We start from the raw sequence: 12,012 nt of genomic DNA on the forward strand, positions 1-12,012 counted from the left end.
GAATCAATATGCACAATTCATGAAAGGCTGGTTGTGTCTGTTAGTGGTATAGATCTGTATAGGACAATAGATATATATCAGTATTCATAAGTTAGATTCAGTGGTTTTGCTTAAAGTCTGTATTTAGCGCTAGTCTGCTCTGTTCTGTCTCTGGAAAACAAATGGTACCAAGATTTTTAACTTGGAACTGGAGTTATAGCCTTCATAGATAAAAAAAGCAGAAAAATATAAAAGGAGAATCACAGGTACAAAAAGGTCTTGGATTCTTGGAGAAAAAGATTAAGGAATATATAGTCTTTGAAAGCAAAGGGGTAGTTATGTCCTCCAAAGTCTCTTAAAACTTCTTTGTAAAATATATGGTATAAATTCTATTAAAATCAAGAGGGCTACTTCGACTTCAGTGAGAGGTGAATCCCTGGAGAACTGTCCATAGCTCTGTTACTGACTATTACTTGAGAAAGGGTAAAAATTTGTTTACTAAAATGTATGTTCTTCCCTGGAGAAAAAACCATCATAAACAAACCAATACATCATGACAGAATAAAAGTTAATATAAACTACAGCTTTCAGAAATACTACTGGCTAGCTATTTATGAGTTCTCCGATTTTTTATTTATGCAGCTTTTTAGATAATCTTCAGCTGGCCTCAGGTGATATCCTTGTCTGAATTTTTGTAACCCAAAAGGAGAACACGAGGCTGTTGACAACACTGCTGAGTTTTGCAGGGTTTTTTGCTGTGTTGCTAGCTTTACATAGTTTCAGTACAAAATAATAAATTGTGTAGTTCTTCTTGAACTGCAGACACACATTTTATTAAAAATTCACTGACATTCATGGACTTTTCAGCATTTTTACCTTACAGCAAAACAGAACCCATAGAAGAACCTACTGGGTTGTGTATCAATGCTGATCAAGTTGGATGCCTTTTTTTTGGAGCATTACCTGTGGATGCCTCGCACTTCAAATGACTTTACCATGTGTTCCTTCAAGACCTGCTAAAATTAGAACCCAAATCATTGCACTCGGAGCTCTCTGCCCACCCTTGCCTTGCAAAACTGCTTGTAGCACAGACTTTCTTGTCTACCACAGCTGTTTGCAAGGAAGCAGCCTGTTACCCCAGTTAAGACAACATAAATGTGTTCTTATGGCCTTGCTGGCTGTACTGTCCATGGATAAGGTTTTCACATGTCTCTAAATCAGCTCTGTAATACCAGGCAATCCTTGAGTTGTGTTTAGTGTTGCTTAGATTGACTTTGTAATGCTCTCTGATGGTGGTGAAGAGGGAAGTAGTGTGGTTGCAAATCGCAGTTACACTTAGATATGAGATCATGGCAACCAGTGCTGCTGTAGAGGTGTAATGGTAATCTCTGGCTAATCTGGCTGAGTTCTAGATCCAGCACAGAGCTGGTTACCAAGCAAGCTTCATGGCATGTTTGTGAACCACAAAGGGAAAAGGATTCTCTTTTGGAAACTCAAAGAAAATTAGAGATCTAGAAGGAAAGCAAATTTGATCAAAAATTACTTGATTTTTGATGTGTTGATGGTTATAAAAGTACTTTTATTTTAAGTCATAAAATACAGAAAGTTTTGAAACAAAAAAAAAAATCATGCTGTAGGCTGTAAAATAGCACATGTTGTATTTACTTGAATTGCTATATGAAACAATTTGTTCATTTTTTCAAAGTAAAATACCTTTTTTGCTTTTAAAAGTAACTTAGGAGGGAGGGTTCATTTGTTTTGTTTATTCAATGCCCAAGTGGCAAAATTTCTTTTCTGCAGAAGAATTCAAGTTGTGAAGAGTGCTGGATCAGAAGAGTATATTGAGAAAAAGAAAACATTTCAATAGAGATGTTCAGGTTAAACCTGCTGAGGCAGGTCTGCTGCTCAAAGAACACATTGCTAGCTTTTTTAAAAAATAAATAATCCAGTACAAACTGCCACATCACCGAGAAACAGACTCCATTACTTTTTAAGAGAAAACCTGTCAGGTTTCTTTACAGATGTCTATGCAGATGAGGACTCTGTTGGCAGGTGAGACAAGACTACATAAGAGTAGATCACTTAATAATAAAAAGCAGTAATAACAACAATTAGGATAATTAGCAATTAACAATATTTAGTTAATAGTGTAGCAACTGCTACACTATTCTTCACACATCTGCCTTGCCTGTTGATCTGATCTCAAAAAGTGTTTGCATAACTCTGCATCACAATCTTGTAGCAGGATTTTCATCATAAAGGTATATCTCTGGTGGAAATCCTTGAAAAATCTGTTTCTAGTAGTTTAACAGTCAAGGTTTGTTTGGAATCCTTTGATAAATCTTTGGTAAATCTTCTTAATTTCTCAGTCATTTAATATTACCTTCCTTAGATCCATTTTCTCTTTGATAAACTCAGAGTCAAGGTTAGTCACCCCACAGAGTAATCACATGACATTATAGTGCTTCGTGTTGTAAATTGTGCAAGAAGGACAAGCAAAATGTCATCCTAGGGTCAGACTATCATAGTACTGAAGGTAGAATCTGTTTGAAAACATTGCTGCATCTTGACTGAGAAGGGACCTTTCATGTTTAAAATGTATTGTGATTAAAAAAAAAAAAGTTTGTATTAACTGTCAACTCTTTTTGTTCTCAGATGGGACTGAGGAAAACATACTAACCCCTATGGTATTTTTAGTATATTTTAGGTGCATGAGGAGTGGGAGGTATCCTTTCAGGCATTGCTCCTTCATCCATGATGGTCAGTGTGTAATGTAGATGTTCATATGACAGAGTTTTCTTAAACTGCAACCTGGGCTGGGATGAGCAGTCTGGATCAGGGGGCTGGAGCTGGGTTTCACTCCTGTGCCCTCGCTGTATCACACTGCCACTGCACAATGGCCCTCCAAAGGTGAAGGGAAAAGATCTGTGACACTGCCTAACTGTAGGAAATTTGTGCTTTTCAAGGAATTATTTTCTTGCTCCCAAATACTTAAAGCTTTTCTGATAACTTTCATATGACACCATCCATATTTGATGACAAACACAGATATTTGCCTGTCTTTAGGGAGGTAGTTGCCATTCATACAAGTTTCCTCAGCCATCTGTGTAGCAATACCTTTCACTCCCATGGTATGTCTAGATGCCACAACTGCCCTCCAGGTGGAAACTCAAGTGCCAGTATGTGTACAAGTTCATGGTGCTGTTCACTGCCTATGTAGTGCTACAAATTCTGCACACTTTGACTTCAGTGCATGTAGCACTTTTGATCTCTACTGGTGCAACTGTCAACGGTATTGCTGTTACAAAATCAGGCATCTTTCCTTATTTTCCTGCTCCAGGTACTGTAAAGGGAGTAAGAAAAATACCCCAAAGGTCAAGATGCTAAAAGATGAATTCAAATTGTTTTGTTCATCTTTGTGTATATTTAATGTTGCCCTATTCTTTTTAATGCTAAAAAGAGTAGTCGTGAGCGTTTTTGAAAATTGGGAGAATGATGCATGATTTTTAGTTTGTTAAATATACTATATAAAACCACTACTGGCCTACTTTTACTTTAGACTTCGGAAGATGGATGTGTTTATGAATTCAAATAATTGCAGACAAAATTTTGCACCTGCAGTTATGGTTGCCTGCAGTTCAGTTCAGTTTAAGTATCTACATCACTGATTGCATCTGTAAGTTAAAAACATCTAAGTAACCTAAATTACAAGCACAAATAATTGCAGGTGCAAAACTCATACAAACACAAAATGATCTCTGAATGCTGGTCTTCAGAATCTCATTGTAAGTTATTCACTGTATCATGAGCCTAGATTCCTCTTGGGAGAGTCACTAATCTGTATAATGACACTGAAAGCCTCTTGAATCTCATATTTAACTAGCAGATGGGAAAGAATACATGGCGTCATATAACTCCCCAGGGATTACACATGTGGATATTGAAGAGTATAACTTATTCCAATGAAGGCCAACATTAACTTGCAATCAAAAATTTCCTTCCTGAGCCACATTTTTTCTGATGGAATTAAAACAACTTAATGTTGTATTTTTATGAAGTCACAACCAATTTAAGTAGAACACATTCCCAGGGCAAGCACAGAAATTTTGCTCATCTCATGATTTTTCATTTAATGAATCACAGCAGCATTTTAACACAGAGAAATGCTGTCAGTCTTTTCCAGAAAACATATCTAATTATCTATGATTTTCATTTTTTAGTGTCATATTCAGATTTCTAAGCACACCTCCCAGAATATCTATTTTTTTCCTCTGGTATCAAAACTAAAAATCATTTTCTTGCATTCTTTGGCTTCAATAGACATAGGTGTGGAGCTACTTTAAAACAGTGATGGCTTCCTGTCGTACCAGTTACAGCAGTACTGTTGGCAAAAGGGGAAAAAAACCCATAAATTCTCTTCTAGTGTTTGAACAACTAAAACTCCTTCTGAACAAATGAAACATTCTGCCAATCCTGACAATCCAAAATGCAATGAAGAATTTTTCTGTTTCAGAAGCTCTAGGCAAAGCTGTTTTGGCATGTCTGTAGCTTGTTCCTCTTGCAAACAAAGGGGCAGCTAGAGGGAAAGTCTTTGGGGGAAGAAATGCTGTCAGCTGTAAGAAATGAGACATGTAGACCCTTTCTACAGCCCAGCTAGTGATTACATGCAGGTAATTTTGTAAGAGCCTAAACCAGCTGCCAGTGATAATAACGCTGCCATTTGCACTGATTTCAACAGGAAATACATCAAACAGACCAGCTTAAGGTTTCTCAGAAGCGTGGGCCAAACTGGTATTTCGTTCATTGGTGTTGGGGCCAGCCAGAAGGAAAGTGCTCGGAAGGCAGAGGCAGCAGTGGCGGGAGCACTGCAGAGCAAGTGCTTTGCTGGGCTGGCAGTGGGGAGCAGCAGAGGGGCTGCAGCTGGCAAGGTCCTGCCTCGCTGCCTGCCAGCTCCCACCACCCTCCCAGGCAGCCCCATTACTCCGTGGAAGCAGTGCCAGCCCAGCTTCACAGGCCCCTGGCACTTGCAGAGTAAGTGGCAGAGGTGTGAACATATCTACATTTTAAAAAATGTGATTTAATTTAGTTCAAATTAATCTATTAGACAAGCAGTACAAAGTAACAATGTGCCACTTAAATAAGTAATTTATAATCATCCGTGGGGAAAAAAACCCAGAACAAGATATCTTTTTCCACACATGGGAAACTGTTGAGGCTATGTTGTGTGTTATAACATGAGGCTACACCTTCACCTTCCTAGATTATTTTTTCTTAGTTGCTTGGGTATAGCAAAACACAGAAAGCATGTGAGAAATATGTAAATAATATATAAAAGTAAAAAAGTATTAAAGACCATCATTTGAGTAGAAAGAAATTTTAACAAAGATTCCTTTTTTAATGCTCACTTTTTTGCTGCCACAGATACCAGTAAGGAAGGAAAGGGTTTCACCTTTCCATTTCTTGAGGGATATATATTTAGATGTGTCCTGTAACTCATATAAATTCAGAATGCAGCTTAGAAAGCCAAAAAATTAGCAAGGGTTTTGACTAAGAGATTGAGAGGTGATTAAAACTCAGGGAAGACTCATTTCTCAGTAATAATAACAGTCACATGAATGATGGATCATAATAACTTCATAATCTGACCCACATGCAGTAAATACAGTGATGACTGTCATTTTGAATAAGTGAGGTGGATTGAGGCTGATTATTAATCCATTTCTTGGCCAGTCTGATTGTTTCTGAGCCAACTTCTCCACTGTTAGTACTTTCCTGAAGCATCTTAATAGCTTTCACCAACAGCCTCTTCCTTTTTAACCAGTCACTTTTCATACAGTGTGTTGTCCTAACTTATTTGAGAGATTTCTTTCATTAATTGGTTAGCTTCTAGTATTCTTATAGCTTGAGGCTTGGTCTTCTTTTAGCATATAGTGTAACGGTGTTACCACAGGCACAGGGTAACATATAATTCTCTTTTACTTGCTGCAAAAAATACTTAACGTTTTTCCTTAATTCCCAGGTGTTGCAATGAAAGCTGGCTTAAAAAAAAAGGTGAAATATGCTATGAAAAAAGGACCTAGTATTTAGTGCCAGTGTCTAAAATGGCAGATGTCTGTATAGCAGATACAGAAAAAATAAAGAAATATAGTTGCATAATAGAAATTCAGAAGTCAGCTTAGCTGTGTTATTGATAGTTTTCTATGGGGTTCCTGTAGAGATGTGTATTTAACATTTGCAGTAGGATAATATACATAACATACTTGACAAGAAGAAAAAAAAACCTTTTTGGAGAGCAACAGAGTGTCCAAGACTGATTTACTGTGAATGTGTCCAACCTTTAATATCTTTTCAAGTATGCCGAACTCTGTGCCAGTTGTCCCAGAATGACACTCAGCCCTCCCTACAGCACTCCTCTTAAACTGGGCAAATGGTTGTAAATGCTGGGATTGAGGGTGGACTATGTATGTGAACTGGTTAGTGGCTTGCATCTCTCAAAACAAATGGCTAAATTAAGTCCCTTCTTCTCAGTGGTAGGTACTAATTTGTGCTTGTCCTTCACTAAGCACTTGCTTCTTTTTCTGAAACTTCTGGGAATTTAAAATCTTTTAAATATCCAGCTAGGTCAACACAAAGATCACTTCACACTATAGTTATGTTAAAGTAATATTGCCCTGTGTTCAATTGTTTGTTTTCTGTTAGTAATAAATTCACAACATGCTACATACAATGAAATTGAAAGGTACCTTTTTCCTGATATAAATTAAATTCTAAGCAAATTTAATTATATTTAGACATATTTTCTTCCTCTTTCTGAATAACACCATCCTTTTTACCAATCATGTCTTCAAAATTCCTTCCCTTTGTTTAAATAGAACATTTTGTGAAATCTGAAAGTTGTGCATTTGTTTCATGTAACTGATGTCGTCATGAAAGCCAGGTCTTTTATTTATACTTGGGATAATGCAGAGGTAATGAAAGCAGAATTGGACCTAAGAGGTTTTTTGTTTCAATTATAAAACAATGTGGGTAAGTGCCTTGGGTTTGACAGCAACAAAAGAAAGGGAATATTGTGCTTATGCCTTCAATCAGCCTTATTAGATCCTTAAAGGGAAAATCATGTGAAAGACAGAGGAAGAAAACAACAAGCTAAGCAAGATCGCAATTTCAGTATAATTCGGAGAAAATAACTGATTTAGGTCGGTTGTCTTGCCAGGGTGAATGACTCAAGGCTTCCAAACAAGAAATGGAAACCAGAAGGACAGGGAAAGCCTGAAAGAACAAATTGAGAAGATGTGATTGACTGTAATGTTTCAAAATCAACTGCTGCAAAGATGAGTTTGGGCTCTTGCCCAGAATACAATTGAATGGTGATGTTCATTTAGACCCTTAATGCTGAAACAAAATAAGATGTAGCTGTGTTTCTGTTAGAAATTTATTTGTTCTTTCCAGTGTCTGTAGCTAGGGATATGATGTCATGTCCTCTCTCTTCTATCAGACCCTGCATTGATTGCTGTTGCTGTTTCACAATTTTTCTGAACACCAGTTTTTTGAAGGAAGACTTGAGTCCAAGTGATAATATCTCTCAAATGTGAAATGTCAATAGTGTTCATTAGCTGACTTTGAAAAATGTCATTCTCTGTGGGCAAATAGACTAACTCAATTGGCCAAGCAAAGCAGAAGTATAAGATCATTGTGTGTGTATGTGAAGTATGCATGTGTATGTATGTATGTATGTATGTGTGTAATGTATGTGTATGTATGTGTGTATGCAAAGCCATTCAACTTTTTGTTACTATTGTGCTAGTTTTTTTAATTAAGTAAATAGTTCATTCTGCAAAGATTGAAATAACTGTCTTTAATGGGTAGTTTGTAAAACATTATTTGTAAAAGTTGGGAACAGTTGCTTGTCCTCCACCTCAGGCACAGGAGGTTCTAAAACACTTCATTTGAAAAATTAGTCAGTTGACAATAGGCAGTGATGGGATAGGATTGTCTTCTACTTCCTCCTTCCATTTATTCCTTTCATCTCACTGGCTGTGCTTACTAACCTTTCTTCTGTTTCTATTTCAAATCAGGAAGGGAAAAATACCCCTAACCACAGCTCATAATTAAATACTGAGCTAGTTCTTACCATGTTTACTGAATTACATATTGCATATATGGATGTATATCCTCAAAGTTTCATGTGTTTTTAGATTTCTAAACTTAATATGTTCCATAGGAATAGACCTTAACTCCTTCCTGCCTGTTTTTCATGAAGAGATGTGCTTCCACAGAGGAAGGAGGAATGAAGCAGTGAAACCCAGTTACAGATCACTTCACATTTTAGGGATTCACAGAGCCGTGAATATAGTTGCTGGGCTCTGCAGATTCTCCTGGTTCACGGTAGAGGTTCCTCCAGCAGAAAATCTTCAGTGTCAGCCTTACAGTTGCAATAAGCAGATCAGCCTGACATCATATGCAGGGTGGTATCTTTGCCCACATATCTTTGCTGCAGGGTGGCTGACTTGATAAAGAAGGCTTTAAGCCAAGAGCCCCGAGGGAGGAGGAGAGTTACCACAGCTCTGAGGGAGCAGTGGAGATGCTGCCAAGCAAAGCGCCGGGGGTGATGTGAACCACGAGGAACACAAGATGAATAAAGCAAGGCTCAAGTGGAGTCACCTCAAGCATTTGCATGTGAGTGAGGAAGTGTCTCCAAAGAGCCTCCACACCAGGGCACACAACATAAACATGAGGAATTGGAGATCTGTGTGCAGCTCCAGGGGTAGGATCTCGTCATGATCCCAGGGATGGGGTGAATGGACTGAGTGCTGCTGTGGAGGGGTACAAACTCTTGAGGAAGGGCTGGCCAGGAAGACATGGAGAGAGCAACTGGAATGCATGGAGCTCTGCCTGAGGTTGAATGATGAAAGTTTATGGGTAAGGATTAAAGATCAGACCAATAGTGGTACTTGGTAGTAGGCATCTACTGTGGGCTGCCTGACTTGGAAGAACAAGCAGATTGTAGAGAGGCCTGTAGAGACTGCCAGAAGCAGACTGATATTTGCAGACCCTGATCCTCAATGGGGACTTCAACTACCTTGATATCTCCTGGAGGGACAACACTGCAGGGCATAAACAATCCAGCTGCATTAATGATGGCTTCTTAATGCAAGAAGAGTCAATAAAAAGTGTTCCACTGGAGCTCTAACACACAAGTGAAGAAGGCCTCACTGGGTTTAAGGTCAAAGTGAGTCTTGGTTGTTGTGACCATGAGATGGTGGAGTTCAGATTCTGAAAAGAGGGAGTAGGGCAAAAAGCAAGTTCACAGCCCTAGACTTCAGGAGAGCAGACTGTGGGTTATTCAGGGGTCTGCTTGGAAAAGTCCCATGATAAAAGGCTCTGGAGGGAAGAGGGGTCCAGGGAACCTGCATAATATTCAAGGATCACCTCCACTCAAGTCCATGCCAGCATGCAGAAAGTCAGGCAAAAATCCCAAGAGGCGACTTGGTTAGGAAAGTCAAAGCCTACTTGGAGTTGAGCTTGGTACAAGATGTCAAAAGCATCTCTAAGTACCTACTGAGGTGGGTTGAAAACTGGCTGCATAGCTAGACCCAGAGGGTGGTGATTAGTGGTACAAAGTCTAACTGGAGGTCAGTAGCTAACAGTGTACCTACCCTTTTGAGTATACAAAAAGGCAACCTGGAAAACGAACCTGTTGTGTAAGGCTAGGTAATGCTGCTGTGTGTTTGTAGAAATGAATTGTTGCTTTACACTGCATACTTCTCTGCTTATGCATCTCTTACTATTGAGAAAATCTGGACCAAGACTGAGTCTCGCTTTTTGTAGTGAGAGCTACAGCAGTGAGTAAAGCGGTGGAGGACATTAATTTTCCAATTCCAGTCATGTGGAGTACTAGAAATTGCAAGCAGGATGCCTGTTGTGGATATGCTTACAGGGGTTTAGACTGAGCCAAAAGGAAAAAAGTGTTTATAGGGATCTGTGTTCTTGTAGCTGATCCGACTTGGACCTCAGTTTCCGTTTGAACTCACATTAAAATGTATGAATCAGGTTGAGGTTTTTTGACATTTCAATAGCTTGCTGAACCAGCAATATCCTCAGAATATGTATGAACCATTAAAGACTAAGATGGGCCCAGGACTAAGAATTAAGACCAAGACCAGCTGGATGGGGCTGAGTAACCTGGTCTAGTGGAAGGTTCCCTACTTATGGCAGGAAAGTTGGAGCTAAATGATTTTTATGGTCCCTTCCAACTAAACCATTCTATGATTCTATGGATCCAGTATATCTGTATTGTTAAATCCATATCTATAGGTATCCATAGATATATCCATATCTATATTAATAGATACATAAACATATATTTGTATATTTATTTATGTTTGCAAAGTAAGACTTTGGGGAAATTCAAACATCTGATGACTCAACTGAATTCCTTAAATCTCCTACCTTTCAGTATTTTGTCATGAAACCATCATTGTATTAAATGCTCAAAGTGTCCTTTTGTCACAGACTGGAGTTCATACATTGCTTACTTCAGGTAAGGATTAGCAATATGCCCAACCCGGAGCATCTTACAAGGCCTAAATTATTTTATTTATATTGGAGAGGCCTAAGAAGAGAACTCCAGAGAATCATTCAAAGAAGGATGGGGAAAATGGTATAGCTTTTGTAGTATTTTACATTCACGTGGGGAATATGAATTTAGCTGTTTTCTTTTGACATGCAGAGATTAACTATAGGAGAATCTATTGATGTCATGTCTCTTACACACTCTGCAAAAATATTCCAAATAATAGGCTGCTTTAGAAAGGTGAATCATCACATTCCGACATCATCACCTTTCAACATTTAAAAAAAACACAAATGCTTTGCTTTAAGAAGTAATTTTTTTTGTGTAGACAGAATCCTTTTACAGTCCTGAATAAATGTGTATACATTCCGAAGATGGGTAAATTGTAGGATATATTCTTGTTGGCTAACGAGGTAACTTATGACCTTAAGCTAAGGGGAGATTCAAATTAGGTATTGAAAAACTTTTTTTTTCACTGTTGGGGTGTTGAGACATTGGAACAGTTTGCCCAGGAAGGTGGTGGAGCCACCACCCCTGGAGGATTTCAAGAGGCCTCTGAGTCCAGCACTGGATGATGTGGTTTAGTGGTTTAGGGGTAACAATGGTAGTGCTGGGTTGATGGCTGAAATGGAAGGTCTCTTCCAACCTTGATGATTCTATGATTCTTCTTGGTGATTCCATTAGATCCCTTTCTGAACTCTCACCACGCACTATCCAGGTCAGTGTGCAGACCTAGCAGACAAGAACTATGTCTATTTCTACCCCACATGGGGATTTTGAAAACAGCTTATCATTTAAAGCATTCCCAAGACCAAGCATTATGTATCTACATTGACCTTGTAAGCAGAGCTCAGGCTGCCTGCAAATGCAATGTGTCCTGGCATGTGGCAGGCTGTATATATATATATATACACACACATACAGTGACAACATACTGCCCAAATGTTTTCTTCCAAGATGAAATACACGCATTCGTTCTACTATGGGTCTCTGAAAAAGTAAGTTGTGTTAAAACTAAGTTGCTAAAAATATATTCTTATATTTTTATATATTTTGAGTCATGTTTAAACTTTAAAACATGTCTGGCCTAGCATTTGAAGACGAACAAGCAGTGCTTTTGTATGCAACTTGCTGAAGTCACAGTTTTTTCCAAATCTGTATTTTGTCACTTCATTTTTTAATATAAACATTGCTGTGCTAAGCAAATTAAAACAATGAAATAATACTTCTTTTTCATTGTCAAAAATTTTCCTCTCTTTTTAAATACAATTTCTTGTATATTCAGAAAAAAATTGATTGAATTTTTACATATTCATTCCTGATTTCTTTATGTCATCTCACCAGCACATGATATAATTGGTAGCACATTAGTTGTTTAGCAAGTAAGCAGAGAGTATCATTATTTGTCTGTATGCCTGGAAATGCTGAAAGGTTAGTTGCTTTACTCAAAAGCGAAAATA

At 38.2% G+C, this 12,012-nt stretch overlaps 1 protein-coding gene across 4 annotated transcripts in view; it reads left to right on the plus strand.

Annotated features, from left to right (window-relative positions):
* The window catches only part of SLC25A21 (solute carrier family 25 member 21), a 246,493-nt gene that overhangs the window by 201,165 nt on the left and 33,316 nt on the right, over positions 1–12,012 (plus strand). The window lies entirely within an intron of this gene.

This window comes from Corvus hawaiiensis, chromosome 6 (genome assembly GCF_020740725.1).
Source record: "Corvus hawaiiensis isolate bCorHaw1 chromosome 6, bCorHaw1.pri.cur, whole genome shotgun sequence".
NCBI lineage: Eukaryota > Metazoa > Chordata > Aves > Passeriformes > Corvidae > Corvus > Corvus hawaiiensis.